Source organism: Dryas octopetala, chromosome 2 (genome assembly GCF_963921425.1).
Source record: "Dryas octopetala chromosome 2, drDryOcto1.1, whole genome shotgun sequence".
In the NCBI taxonomy this organism is placed as follows: domain Eukaryota; kingdom Viridiplantae; phylum Streptophyta; class Magnoliopsida; order Rosales; family Rosaceae; genus Dryas; species Dryas octopetala.
This window is the reverse complement of record NC_141367.1, coordinates 5,778,874-5,794,966: the sequence shown is the minus strand read 5'-3', so window position 1 is coordinate 5,794,966 and position 16,093 is coordinate 5,778,874. Positions and strand designations below refer to the sequence as shown.

The 16,093-nt window shown below is 36.2% G+C and overlaps 1 pseudogene; it reads left to right on the top strand.

Moving 5' to 3' along the window:
* Window positions 1-2,517: 2,517 nt before the first annotated feature.
* On the top strand, window positions 2,518-4,909 carry LOC147292704 (L-type lectin-domain containing receptor kinase IX.1 pseudogene; annotated as a pseudogene).
* The last annotated feature ends 11,184 nt before the right edge of the window (window positions 4,910-16,093 follow it).

Below are 16,093 nucleotides of genomic sequence, written 5' to 3'. Positions count from 1 at the left end.
CAAGTCAGCATTCCTAAATGGAGTATTAGAAGAAGAGGTCTATGTGGATCAGCCAGATGGATTTGTGGTTGAAAATGCTGAACACAAAGTCTACAAGCTGAAGAAGGCTCTTTATGGCTTAAAACAGGCCCCTAGAGCTTGGTACAGCAATATAGATGCTTATCTACTGGAATGTGGATTTAAGAAAAGCCCTAGTGAAGCTACACTATATGTGAGATGCAAGAAAGGTTTTGGGACTCTAATGGTGTCGATTTATGTTGATGATATTGTATATACAGGTGACAATGAAGTGTTAATTGAAGAATTCAAGAGAGACATGATGCAAAGATATGAAATGACAGACTTAGGACTTCTACATCATTTCCTTGGAATTGGAGTATTTCAGCAAGAGCATGGGATTTTCATCCATCAGAGGAAATATGCAATGACTCTACTAGACAAGTTTGGTTTGAAACACTGCAAATCTGTATCAACACCATTGGCCACCTCAGACAAACTTAGAAAAGAGGATGGAAGCAAGCCTGCCAGTGAGGAGTTATACAGGAAAATCATTGGGAGTTTGCTATACTTAACTGCAACCAGGCCAGATATCATGTTTGCTACCAGCCTGCTTGCTAGATTTATGCATTGTCCCACTGAGAAGCATCTTGGAACAGCTAAAAGGGTCTTAAGATACATCAAAGGTACTCTAGACTATGGCATTCAATATCAGAAAGAGGATTCACCAATTCTGATTGGCTATTGTGATAGTGACTGGAGTGGAGATGAGGATGACATGAGATCAACCTCTGGATATGCTTTTTCATTTGGAAGTGGAGCTTTCTCATGGGCCTCTGTCAAACAGCATAGTGTGGCTCTATCCACAGCAGAGGCTGAATATGTGAGTGCAGCAGAAGCCACAACTCAAGCAATTTGGTTGAGGTTTGTGTTAGAAGATTTTGGTGAAGAACAGGTGGAACCAACTACCATTATGTGTGACAATACTTCTGCAATAGCTATGACCAAGAATCCAGTGTTCCATCAGAGATCGAAACACATTAACAGGAAATTCCATTTTATAAGGGATGCATTGCAGGAAGGTGTGATAGATTTGTTATACTGCAGAAGCAAGGATCAGATTGCAGACATTTTCACTAAGGCTCTTCCAAAGGATCATTTTGTTTTCTTGAGAAACAAACTTGGAGTTAAATCAGTGCAAGCTTTAGAAGGGAGTGTTGGAAGTAAAGCTTCCACTGATTCTCGGGTCTGATTTAGCATAGCAGCTTAATAGTGCTGATGTGGTATTTTAGTGAGTTTTTCATTAAATGATGTAATAGGGTATGACAGTTGGCATTGTGTGATTGATCAAGTGTGTGTGTGGAGTGAGTGAGGTAATAGGCTCACGCATCTCATTCAGTTTTTGTAACAGAATTACAATGATGAATATAATGACACACTCTCAACGTGAGTAAGCAATTGAGCTACTCCATTTTCTTCTCTCAGCTCTGTTTTCATTTTCTCTCAAAAAATGCCTCTATGATTACAGTAATTCAACAGGAACAACAATGGAGGCTGTGATGGTGGTAGTAATGAAGATGGTTACGGTGGATCTACTTTTTTATTTTATATATATATATATACTAAAAATTTATTTTTGTGAAATTTTAAAAATGACATCTATTTTGATGAAATTTTAATTCAGAATTTATGACTTCCAAATTTCACATATTTTTCCACACTAAATTTTAACATTTATATGTTAGAGGTTGTCATTTCTAAATTCTAACTTTAACTGAAATCCTAACTTTTTTTCCTGCATCCAATGGCACGAGTCTAAGACTATGTAGGATGAAGTCTTTCTCCAAGAAACCATGCACTTGTCTATTCCACTCAATTCATTACATTGGGGTCTACCCGACAATGAGGAAGGTCGGTGTAACAATCCACGGTGTCTTTGAAGAGTTCTAACTTAAGTTAACATTTATATACGTTTAAAGCCATTCTCCATGGGTATATAAATATTATTTGTATATAAATATATACTTGTAGAAGGAGAAACTACTTAATGTCTAATTGGACCCAAAAAAAAAAAAAAAAAAAGTGGAAACTAAATGTCTAATTGGACCAAAAAGAGTATAGAAGCAGAAACTACTAAATGTCTAGGGGTCACATCCGCAGAGACTGCACATATATAAATATCATGTCAAACTCAAAGGTCAATTGCTTGCAGGTCTGATCATCAAGTCCTCCTTTATTTCGGTTTGAATTGGTAAACAAGGGCTGCTGATTAAAGAACTTTGAAAAACCAAGTCTGCAGTATTCTGCTCTATTTTTAGATGACAATTCTTTTCTTTGTAAGCTTACCAACTCTCTCAGAAACGTGCTCCGGCATTCACCAAAGCTTCGATTCATTCTTCTTCTCAACTAAAAGTCCCCATAAAAACAATAAAAACTACTCAACAAATTAGTAACAAAGAAAGAAAAATACAAGGTAAACTAAGTCTTCTGTCTCCCCATGGAAGTCATAGTCAACCTGCGGGACTAAGTCCTCCACTGAAAATTAATGTAATGAATTTGAATTGGTAAATGATCAAACGCTGCAAGCAGTCTACATGAATTGTGCTCGATCGGAGTCTCTACTTAGACAATCGATATTATAATGTCATCTCTGCAAGCTTCCTCCATCTGCTTAGAAATGCAACTCACTCTTCTTCTCTTGTTTCTGATAACACCTTGTGTAACTCCATTGAATTTCGATTTCCCCAACTTTCCCAGTACTGTGCTCAACAGTCTAATAATCCCAGAAGGAGATGTTTCCATCAGCAGCGAATTCCTCCGACTCACCAAAAGCGCTGAAGACGATGCAAAGAATGGAAGCGTTGGCCGAGCCAGCTACTACACACCCTTCCTCCTCCGCCAAAACTCCACAGGTAAACTCGCTGATTTCACCACTACTTTCACATTTGTAATCGATTCCCGAAAAGATACTTCCTATGGTGACGGGTTCGCCTTCTTCCTGGCGCCGAACGGGTCCTCACTCAACAGCACGCTAGGAGAAGGTGCCAGCCTCGGCCTCCCCTTTGACAAATATGGAAACACGTCGAGGAATCAGTACCCGTTTGTCGCCGTGGAGTTTGATATCTACGAGAATAAAATAGAATCCATCTTAGACCCTCCTTATGATCACGTCGGTATTGACATAAATTCGGTCAAGTCTAATGAAACCACGCGTTGGAATGGTAGTATTACTGATGGACAAATAAATACGGCTCGGATCAGTTATGATTCTAGCTCAAAAAATCTTAGCGTTGCCTTCACTAGTTATGTGAATGGTGTCCAAGTCATGAGATATCTTGATTACAATGTTGATCTGTTGCAGTACTTGCCGGATTTGGTCATTGTTGGATTCTCAGCTGCAACCGGTGCATCGATTGCTCTGCACAAGATCAACTCATGGAGTTTCAACTCGACTTCACTGAGTCTGAGTGATGAGAATTCAACAACCACCACATCTGTAGTTCCTCCGCCAAGCACCGGTGTTAAACCCAAGTCAGGAAGTGGCAATACAGGACTAGCAGTTGGGTTGGGTGTTGGTGGATGTGTAATCTTGATTGGTATGTTGGGATTGGTTTGGTTCATGTTTTGGAAGAAGAAGGAAACAGCGGACAGCAGCGATGAAGATCTTATGGTTAATGACTCCATCGATGAGGAATTTGAAAAGGGGACAGGCCCCAGGAAGTTTTCCTACAGCAGATTGGCTCGATCCACAGGTAATTTTGCAGAGGCAGAGAAGCTGGGAGAGGGAGGGTTTGGTGGGGTTTATAAAGGCTTCATAAAAGAGTTGAACTCATATGTTGCTGTGAAGAGGATATCAAGAAGCTCTAAACAAGGGATGAAGGAGTATGGTGCAGAAGTAAGGATCATCAGTCGACTTAGGCACAGGAATCTGGTGCAACTCATCGGTTGGTGCCACGAAAAAGGAGAACTTCTACTTGTTTACGAGTTCATGCCCAACCGTAGCTTAGATTCCCATCTGTTCAAAGCAAAAAGCTTGTTAGCTTGGGAGGCAAGATACAGAATTGCTCAAGGCTTGGCCTCTGGGTTGTTCTATCTACACCAAGAATGGGAGCAATGTGTGCTGCACAGGGATATCAAAGCCAGCAATGTTATGTTGGACACGAACTTCAACGCAAAACTTGGGGATTTCGGGTTAGCTCAGCTTGTGGATCATGGAAAACAATCCCAAACAACGGTTCACCTGGCTGGAACCAGGGGCTATATGGCTCCTGAATATGTCACTACAGGAAAGGCTAGCATGGAATCAGATGTCTATAGCTTTGGAATTGTGGCTTTGGAGATAGCCTGTGGTAGAAAACCGGTCGATCCCGAGTTTGGTAGGAGTCAAATTAACATGGTGGAGTGGGTTTGGAAGCTTTATGGAGAAGGGAAAGTCCTCGAAGCAGCCGATCCAAAACTGTGTGGAGATTTTGATGAGAAACAAATGGAATGCTTGATGATTGTTGGGTTGTGGTGTGCTCACCCAGATTATATTGTCAGGCCTTTGATACAACAAGCAATCCAAGTGCTTAACTTCGAAGTTCCATTGCCCATTCTCCCATCAAAGATGCCAGTGCCAACCTATTTTGCTCCTCCAGTACTATCATTCTCAGCAATCTTGTCCAGTGATAGTACTACTGGTTTTGAAAGAGGTCAAACCGAGTCTTCAGGCCATGGTTACAGCACCAATTCTTCACAGTTCACCACATCTTCTGCATCAAATTCTTCTCCATCAACATCACTTTTGTACACACAACAAGTCTAATCTAATTATTATGATATACTATAGTAAATAAATTTTTTTAGTAATTTAGAAATTTTTTAGTAAAAAATTTTTTTTAGTAATTAATGTTTCAAGTCCCTATATAAGAGATATGTGTTTGTAAGTTTGGATCAATTCGATCAAGCAATCAGACTTGATCATTCCGTCCAATAAAATAAATTGTTCCTTCTCTTTTATTCTTTGAGAGTGTGTGTGACTGGTTTGGTATTAGTTTGTAATTAAAGTCAATATCAACAAAGTGGTATCAGACGTAGAATTTACAGTCTTGCAAATATGGCTTCCAATTTGGTACAAATCCAAGTTCCGCTGTTAAAAAAAGAAAATTATGAGAAGTGGTGCATCCAATTTGTTTGCTAAACCCAAGTGCAAGTGTAGCATAGTAGTATAAACTCGGAAGTCGAGTGTCGAATTCAAAGAGAGTAATGAGAAAGTTAACAAAATTTACTAAAAAACTGTAGAAATTAACAGAGAAAATTACACAAGTTTTGAGTCGAATGAAATTTAATAATAAGAAAACACTATGGCATTAGGGTTCCACCTACAACTTAAATATGCAATCCATTAATTTGATTATTTTTTATAACTCAATTAAAATACAGCTAGGAAGTGCCCTCAGTCGGAAGATTTAACAAATATTATTTTTTTAAGAAAAATATCACAAAAGTAACTTTTCATTGTGGTTGATCAAAATCATAAAAAGAACTTTTCAATTTCCTTTAGGATAATTCCAAACATAACATGTACCCTTAGGCGACAAACTATCAAGAAACAATATCCATCCAAATTAAATCAATCTACAAGTTATCCTTAATTATTAAAAGCATGAATGATTTTCTAAACTATAGAAAAAACATGATTGAACCTATGAATTGCATCAAACACTCATCAATTAAATCAAAGAGAAAAACTTTGTATTAAATTAAATCAACCACATAGAAAAATATAATCATTGAAAACCAAAATTGAATCAAACTAAAAAATTACATAAATAAATTGTAGGATTCCCCCTAGCCTTAGCTAGGGAGTTAGTTCTCCATAAGAAAATAAAACCTAAGAATAAAAGAGAGTTCAGAGAAAGAGAGAGTCGAATAGAATAGCAGTCGATATTGTTGGGCTCCTCTTTAAGTAAGCTTTCAGAAAAATCTGCTCGTGCAGCAGGAAAATATCATGCTACATTAACGGCACGTTTACTTACCTGTAATCAAAATGAGCATAAATTGGAATCCGAGTGAGAATGAATCAAAGTGAGGATGAATCAGAGTGACGAGTAATCAAAGTGAGGATGAATCAAAGTGAGAAGTAATCAGAGTGAGAGGAATCAGAGTCAGACATTCACATTAAGGTGTTTACTAACTTTCAGAAATCAAAATAAGAAACAACATGATTTTCATACACGTGTTTACTTCTTGCAGGAATCTGAATCAAAACCAGTTTGATTACTAAAATGCTCTTATGCAAAATTAAATATGTTTTATAATACTCACAATTTAAAAAATGCCTAAAAAAAAAGTTTACCTCAAATATTTTGCAAAAAAAAAAAATATATTTTTCATACTTTTATTTATGGTGAAGAAAAAAAATTTAAATTACCTTAAATTATCGCCTCAATTCCTAGATGAATCAAATTAATTGAGATGGTCTTAACAGTACATCTGCGATTAATGTAACTTCCATACACCCTCAGTATGATAAAATAAAGTTAATCTTGACTAGACAAGGCAAGTGCTATTCCGACCAACTCAAACTACTGAGTTAACCACCCTATTTCAAAATTCAAACTTTACCCTTAAAACAAAAAATTTTAATTTTGTTCATCGATTCATTCGACAGTTATCTACCAAAATATTTATGGTTATTCAATAGTTATCTACTGACCATTGGTGGATTATTTGATGGATAACCACCAAATGGAAATGAAAAAGGCATTCAACAGTTATCTGTCGAAATGTTTGTATTTATTCGACACTTATCTGCTGAATATTAGTGGATGTTTCGGTAGATGACTACCGAATAAATCTGGGTGATTTCATCCCGTTTTTGCAATAAAGGGTAAAATAAGAAAAAAGTTCGACAAAATATGTTAGGGTGGTCAACTTAGCAGCTCAGGGTGGTCTGCATAGCCTCACTAACTAGACAAATACAGATGGAAAAAAAAAAATGTAATCATAAGTCGTACATATGGAAAAGTAAAAAACAAGTCGAAACTGTATATATGAATTGTTCTCCATGTATTCAAATGTAATCATAAGTCATACATGCAAAACTTAAAGATCTGCTCATGCACTAAGAAAACTCACGGGCCCACAAGAATCCCTTCTCAGTTCTCACTAAGAAAACATTTACAAGTTGGAAGCAATAGGCACGGGCCCACCATCTTTCTTTCCTTCACGTGATGTTCTAATGACAAATACAATGGGCTTTCTTCTTCAACTCTTAGTAGTGTGTCCAATTAAATCAACATCCTTGCTAATTAATATTGCTTAATCTTGGTTCAATTTTAAAGCCCAACTTCTTGACATTCATGTACCTAACACGTCCTTCACTTCAAATCTAAGGGGTAGAGTGTATAGAAATATAAAGACTTTTGTACACTTTTACATAATTTATAGATTTTCATAAAGTTCTACTGAGTTTTATAGAGTCTATAAAAATCCTTAGAAATTCGCAGGGGAGATGTCGGATTTATGATGACTTCGAAATATACATAAAAGTCTTTCAAAGTCATTACAAATCCATCATTAATTAAATTCTATAAAAGTCAATGACTTTTTAAATACACATAGACTTTTACGGACTTTTTAAAATTCTTTAAAAGTTTTAATTGAATACCACATGATTTTTATTGACTTTTTAAAATTCTTACTTGAATACACATAAAATTTTACAAACTTTTTAAAGTCTTAATTAAATACCACATGACTTTTAAACTTCACAAAAATCTTTTTAAATATATACAATACACACCACTAAATATTGGCTTCTCTATCAATTTGTCTGCATTCACCAAATAAGTCATAATTAAATTAAAATTAACAAATATAAGTGCACAAAATATTTAATAAAATACAATAAACATGCACTTTTGAACTATTATCACAATTCAAAGCACTGTTTGGATCACAAGATATATGGGAGGTTGTCAATACTGGGTATGTTGAACCCACTCCGAAGGAAGAGACCACCTACAACACAGAGCAAAAGAGTACCCTTAAAAATCAAAGAAAGGACAAGAAGGCGTTATATCTTATCTATCATTGTTGAAGCGACAACAAGCAAGCAAGCTTGGGACACTCTCCACATCATTTTCAAAGAATGTGGGTTCCACATCAATAGACCAAGCTTTGGAGTCAAAGTTAAATCTTGACAAAACAAAGGAAGTTCGTGGCACTTTAAATTCAAGGTGTGGAGGTTCCAACTATCGAGGTCGAGGTCGAGGTCGAGGTTGAGGCCGATGGCATGGTGACGCATAAAATCGTGCTTCATCTCAAGAAAGGAGAAATTCATTTAATAAAAGAAAGAAAAATGTCCAATGTTACTACCGCCATGTGACACTACCCCAAAACGCGACACGAGATACCAAATTTGTGCCAAAACAACAGGCTCACAAAAGTTCTCCATTATGATCTTGTTTGCTTACTTGTCAAGGCATACGTTCTGTTTTCATCTTTATTGGAATTTAATTATAGAAATGTATCCTGAATGATGTTCTAGTGTCCGGCCACATGCATTATATTGAGGTGGTTCAATTCTTAATAAGCGATGGCGATGAGGTTCACAAAATTAATAAGGTTAGCATGAACAAGCATAGCTCCTTATAAACGAGGAAGTAATGCTTTCTGTTTGCCTGAATTGTCAGTAGGGTTAACCAATTGCCTGAATTAGGAGTCCAAATTTGCTGTCACCAAAATCCTTTATTTCCTCCCTGTCACCTGCCTATTTGTTTGACACATGACTTCCTTCTTAACAGTGAGTTAACTCTGTTAAGATGATTTTTTTTTCCTTTACTTCAGCCATGACAAATTGGTCTTCCTCCGGCCTCTCTCTCTCTCTCTCTCTTCTCTCTCCTCGATCCCTTCCCTCTCCTCGTCAGACCACCACCAATAGACCACCTCCGGCGGCCAACTCGACCTACCGACCATCGAGTCTTGCTTTACCTAGCCCCGCCGACAAGGGTTTGGCTGGGGGGTTGGGGTTTGTCGACGAGGCTGGGTGGAGCAAGACTCGATGGTCAGCGAGTCGAGTTGGCCATTGGAGGTTGTCTGTCGGTAGTGGTCCGACGAGGAGATGGAAGGGAGGAGAGAGAAGAGAAAGACTAATCGGGAGAGAGAGAGGCTGGAGGAAGACCAATTTGTCATGGCTGAAGTAAAGGAAAAAAAAATTATCTTAACAGAGTTAACTCAGTGTTAAGAGGGAGGCCATGTGTCAAAAAAATAGGCAGGTGACAAGGGGGACACAGGGATTTTGGTGACAGCATATTTGGACTCGTGAATTAGCATGTTTTAATGTAATCATCTTGCGGCCATGGACGAACACTCAAGTGTTGACTCCCCAAAAATTCTTGATATCACAATCATAAAGCCAAGGACAACCTAAAAGAAAGCAAGCAACATCCATAGGTAAAACACTAAAACATCACTGTAAATATCATGTTTTCTATTTTTTTTTTCCTTTAATGATAAATGTTGCCACAAATACATAGAAATACATTAACTCACATTATATGATATAAAGAGGAAGCTATTCTGCATGCTATTCTGTTTTTCTTATGAAGAAGCTTTGGCTCTTTTGTTTTACAACTACCCGCAAGGCCGGTCAGAGGATTTAGGTGGCCTTAGACAAGAAAAAAATGAGGCCCTTTGCCCATTCAATAACTAAAATTAATTGACCAAAAAATCAATAAGCAAGTTATAACTTGATACCCATCAATTTGGTAAGAGAAATTAAAAAAATAGGATTGATTTGAATTAATTGAGAATTTTAAGTACACAAAAGCTAGAGTCAGTTTTAAAGATAACTAGTACATGTAGCAAGCTTCTTGGCAATCTATATTCCAAATTCTCTGCTAACAAACCTTTGTTACCAAATTAGAGAACTTGCTTACTCCTCGATATTAATTAAAGGAGGCAAAGTGTAAAGCAATTAAGAGGAATAGTCGAATGGATGAAGAAGACCTTGGACTATGAGACTGAAAGTGATGAGGAGGAATGAATAGTTGACAAAGAAGATGATTAGAGGAATAGTCAATGGATGAAGGAGGCCTAGACTAAAAGTAGGAATAGTCAGAAAGGTTTTTTTTTTTTTTTTAATTAAGAAGCCCAACTTAGAAGTTGGAGGCCCTTTGGGTGGGTGGGCCCTAGGCAGTCGCCCAGCTCGCCTACCCTCAAGGCCGGCCCTGACTACCCGTTTGACCAAGATGTTTGGAATGAACTTGGGGATCACTATTCACACTACCTACTTTGCCTTTGGACCACCTTCATTGGGTTAAGTCCCCGTAATTGGGATATTGGTCATTGTTTTGAGTACTTTTTCAGCTGTCTATTATTTAGTGTTGGATTTTTTGGATACCCTTTTGGTTTTGGTTTGATTGAATGGACATGGGATGGCATTGAGTTTTGGTTGTTGTGATTTTGCGTGTAGAGTTACTGGGTTTTGGTTCGTAGGTCTCCTATTGCTTAAGAGAGAGGACAAGAGAGGGAGAAAGATGAGGGTGGCAGATCTACCAATACCAATACCTCGTAACTCTACAACCCAAAATCACAACAACCAAAACCCAATGCCATCCCATGTCCATTCAATCAAACCAAAAAGGTATCCAAAAAATCCAACACTAAATAATAGACAGTTGAAAAAGTACTCTCAAAACAATGGCCAGTATCCAATTAATTACGGGGACTTAACCCAATGAAGGAGGTTCGAAGGCAAGGTAGGTAGTGCGAATAGTGATCCCCAAGTTCATTCCAAACATCTTGGTCAAACGGGTGGTTGTAAAACCAAAGAGCCAAAGCTTCTTCATAAGAAAAACAGAATAGCATGCAGTTGGCATCTACATAGATCCTAACTCACCTTTTTTCTCAATCAAATTATAAAGAGGAATGATGCATGATGCAACCAAGGAAATCAGTATGAACTGTAATATGTCCATATTCGTAAGAATGACAAAAGAAAGTGGTTAGCCCAAGTGGCAAGGGAGAGTTGGTTAGCCCAAGTTCGTAATATGAACTATAATAGACCAAGAGTTGGATATATCCCTTCTAGCATAACCAAAAGTAATACAAAAACACATAGAAAATTAAGCACATCCGAAACTTCACATAACCTTGAAGAAATTCAAGCTTGTAAGTTACTTTTTTGCATTGGAATTAAGGGAAAGAAAATGATATATTATCTGACCAAATGACCATAAATGTTAAAACACGTAAAGACACCAATTGACCCTGACAAAATCCATCAATAAATTTTAAGTTGATTTAACTTCTGTGTAACATGAACTCCAGATGAAATTAATGTATGTGAATGTTTCCTTGTGAGAAAAGTGCACAAGATCTCGTAACATATTACCTAAGCTATTACAACATGCAAAATAAACCAAATAACTAGAGAAAATGATGAAATGCATGTACTAGAGAACCTAAAAAGAATCAGATTGTAAAATAATGCAATTTGTCCAAATAATAAAATGACATGGTAGGCATGCAAGTAAGGAGGAAACATAATCGACAAAGTACTAACACATGTCATGGTAAAAATCATGAAACAAAAACCCAAATAAAAAGGAAATACCTACTGCCTAAAATACTGAATACGTTTAAAGAAAATAAATTAGTCATACAAAACTGTCCATGGAAATAAAATATTTAAAAGACCATTTAATGAAAAACATCAATCTGCCCACTTAATTGCATGATGCACAAAAACTGCACCTAGGATCCATCCTAAGTCTAAACTATGTAGATAGGATCCATTTTAAGATGCTTAAACAAGTCCTTTAACACTCTAAGCATATGACAGCCACAGTACCACTTAGAATGAGGGTGCAAAAGCAAACATAACTTTAAAAATGACAAGGCAAGACCCAAACCACATGAAATCCTTAAAAATGAAATAAGGTACCGATAGCTGGCAAAATTCCATGATTGCATAAACAGAAACAAGAGGCTGTACTTGCTGGAGAGGTAAGGACAGGGACTATATTTCTCCATGATCTATATTTCTTAGGGATTAGAAGGACAGGGACTGCACATAAACTAAGAGTCTAAGACTATGTAGGATGAAGTCTTTCTTCAAGACACCATGTACTTGTCTATTCAACTCAATTCATTAGATTGGGGTTCACCTGATAATGAGGAAGGTCAGTGTAACAATCCAAGGTGTCTTTGAAGAGTTCTAACTTAAGTTAACATTTAGACTCCTAAAACTTGCTTAAATACACTAGAGCTCCCTAGCACATAGTTGATAAGGAATTTGATGAGCCTTTTTGATGTAGGACGGAACTATTTACGTACCTGAGAATCCAGGTGACCATGTAACACAGGGGGCAGCCTTTTTCCTCATCCACAGGGAGTCAGGGAGTTGTTGTCATGGTCCTTGAGTCCCACAAAGGCCATGGTTGGGTTGTTCTGTTACCATTTGAAACCCAAGTCCTCCTCCAAAAGTGCTAGCTCGAGTTGACAGTTTGATTCTTAAGCCTTACTTAAATACCCTAAATCTTCCTAGCACATAGCCAATGTGGAATTCAAGGGTATCATAGTCAGGGAGCTGTGATCCTGGGGCTTAGTCAATGGTATGTTGGATATCCCTCATGGATGAAAACTCGTAGGGGCAATTCATGTGGTGTGACATCAATGAACTCAACGAGCCACTTCTAGACCTCGGGATTAGATATAGAGGAGATGGAGTTCAAGTAACTCTGTTTCAAAACAAAGACATACACAATACGTGCATGCCCACTCTCTTACTCAAAATCTCCATGAGTTAATGTTAAGGCTGTGTGTATCTGGCACTGGAAGTAATGCTTTATGTTTTCCTGAATTCAGTAGGGTTAGCATGTCTTAACGTAATCATCTTGCAACCATGGACGAACAAGCAAGTGTTGTCTCCCCAGAAATTCTTGATTTCACAATCATAAAGCCAAGGACAACCTAAAAGAAAGCAAGCAACATCCATAGGTAAAACACTAAAACATTACAGTAAATATCATTTTTTCTATTTTTTTTTTCCTTTAATGATAAATGTTGCCACAAATACATAGTGTACAACACTAAATAGATTAACACACGTTATATGACTACAAAAATATAACAATATAAAGAGGAAGCTTCAAGTAAGGATGTCCTTACTTTAACAGTATAAGGACATTCTATATGGAGCCTTCAATTCAATGATTAGAACCATCCATATTTTAGGACATCATTCAAAGATCACCTCTGCAAAAAATCAGACATTTGAAACTATCATCAGCATCATTTTAATTTTATTTGATGAACTGTGTTTGTCTGCACAGTTTAGATGATCAACCAATTACCGATTTGGTTGATTATTTTATAGGGATATTCATTTAACTATATTGTTGTGTGGTCCTCAGAGAGTGTGTATCTTACTTTTCTTAAAGTAAGAACATTCTCACTTGAAGCTCCCCCACAATATAAAACCATAAAAACAAAAAATCAAAACTAAGAAATCAAAATCAAACTTAGAAACTAGGTATTAAAATTAATACTTGTGTGAGATTTATTTATATTTAATAAATTAAACAGGTAAAAGGGACAGGGGCAGGCTCCCATGGGCCCCATGTTAGCGGGAAAAATTATCATCCCTAGTTACACAAATACATTATACCAAAATATAAATATGTAAGCATACGAAAATGTTCTCATGTCATAATGAATCTGGATCATTGATTAGGTTGACTATTAACTAAATGTGTGGCCAAATTCACAATCTAACATAACATCGTTACCAAATTGTTTGACAAGAGATCATTAGGATGTAAACATAATTAATATGTAATAATTTGATTTATAGTTTCATTTAAATAATTGTTGCACAAACACATTAAGTGTAGTCAATTAGATTAATTACATTTAATTTAACTCCTGCACAATTACCTTATTATATATATAACTAAAATCTAAACATAATTCAAATGTAAGGAGCTGCTGTATGGTTTAATTTAGAGTAATTGCGTTTAGATACATTTAAAGAATGTTCAACTAGATTGATTACAATTAACTTTTGTATTTTGTACAGTTATCTTATGATACAACTAAAATTAAGACATAACTGATATGCAATGAGTATCCAGAAAACCATACATCATTTATCAGAAGAATAAACAGTGCATACATGTTGGCTCAAGACCTTAAACGCAAACCTCTTTTGTTTTGGGTAAATAGATTGCAAAATGACCCTAAGCGCAAATTCAGCTGCAAATGATAGCAGATAAAGCCTCACGTAAAGCAACCATAATGTTTTTAACAATGACAAATAGATGTCCCAGAAACAGAGAGCAAAAACTCTTTTATATGATTAGACTATTACAAACTTTTTTTATTTATTTTTTTGGTTGAAATAAGCATTGCATTAAAAGAGCCCAAAACGTACTGAGAATACAAAGTAAGAGCCCACAAGCCCAAAACATAAAAAACAACTAATAAAGGACCCAAGCAAAAAGGCCCATCTAAACAGAAGACCAAACCCTAGGCAAAGGAGGTGGGTCAAGAGAGCCACTCCGCTAGTGGTTGGAAGCCGAGTTCCACACCTCAAACCAACACCCCACCCCACCCCCCCAACAAACCCAAAAAAGAAAAGAAAAACACTTAGCATAAATGGTTTGTAAGTAATATATGTTCATTGTTGAGTTGGCCACAACCAACTTAAATTTCATTATATAAAACTTGAGTATGATGAGTTTAACGTGATAGTGTAAACACATTTGGTTCCCACATCTCATTTGCTTTCATAAGAAGCATAAAAGTTTAATACAAATGTAATTGAATGTTATGTTAAACGTTTTTACATAAATTACTCCTAAGGACAAAAAATCCAAGGTTCTCAACTAGAAATCCACCTAAAAAAATTTAAGCAAAAGGTCATTCTATTCGTGTGCTCATGTTCAGAGGCGACAAAAAGGCTACCGAGTGCTCGGCAAGAATGCAGCTTTTTGATTTCAGATGCAGCTTTTTAAGTTTCAAATGGCAGGTTTAAGATTGCAAATGCGGGTTTTAGGAGCTTGCATCTGTAGCTGTAGAGTGCTCGACAAAAACCACCGAGCGCTCCGTAAAATTTTTGTTCTGGAACTAAGTATTGGACCAGTTGGACTGTTGGTTAAGTTTCTTTCTCATTTTGGTCTTTTATGTAAAGTATCCAACTTTTTTTACACAATGCATCTTATTTGATATATCCCAAAAAATTCTTTTTGAAAGGAAAAAAAAAAATCAATGACTTATATGTAGAATGAGAATTATATTTTAGCACGAGTCTTAGCTCTCTTTTTATTTTAAATGATAGTCTTAGCTCTACTCTTATGAAGAGGTTAGTTTGGATATTTTAAAAAAAATAGGTAAAAACCCTCTACACGCTTTACAACGATTTAAAGAAAACTACAAAATACCTCAAAAATCCCTAACAACTTGTAAAAATACTTAGAATAAAAGGTCCGTTGACTTTAGGTACAAAATTTCAATGTTATTTCAAAATAACTACTAAAATATTTATGTCATTTCACTTTAGATACTAAATTTCAGTTTAATTACCAACTTTAAAAAACATGGTTCTACTGAGCAGCGACTGTTTACTAGTCACAACTTTTTATTGATTTTGTTTTTTTAGGTTTGCAAGGCTCAAACTTTAATGATTAGTCTGTAGGTTATAGGACTTCATCTCTCAAGCCTAAATCAAAAGCACTAAACTCTTATAAAGTTTGAATTTTTATGAATTTCAAACAGTCACAACTAACGACTATATAGCAAACTGATATATGACCTAATCTAAAATGTCTTGCTCTCAGTTAGTACCTAAACTTAAAAAAAAAATTAGAGTCTTGCTGATTTGCTGAAAAACTATTGATATTTAATATTTAATCCTAATTTTCTATAAAAGAAATTCATGTACTTTTTTAAAAACATTACGAACAAAAGTACATGTCAAGATTTTGCGACATTCATGAGTGTTCGAACGCTCTTTATTTTTGTGTCACTATAGTGTTGTGCAAAGATTGCAGCAACACCAAAAAGTGTAATAGGGTTATTTGGACGTGTGAGAGTATGTTTTAGCATG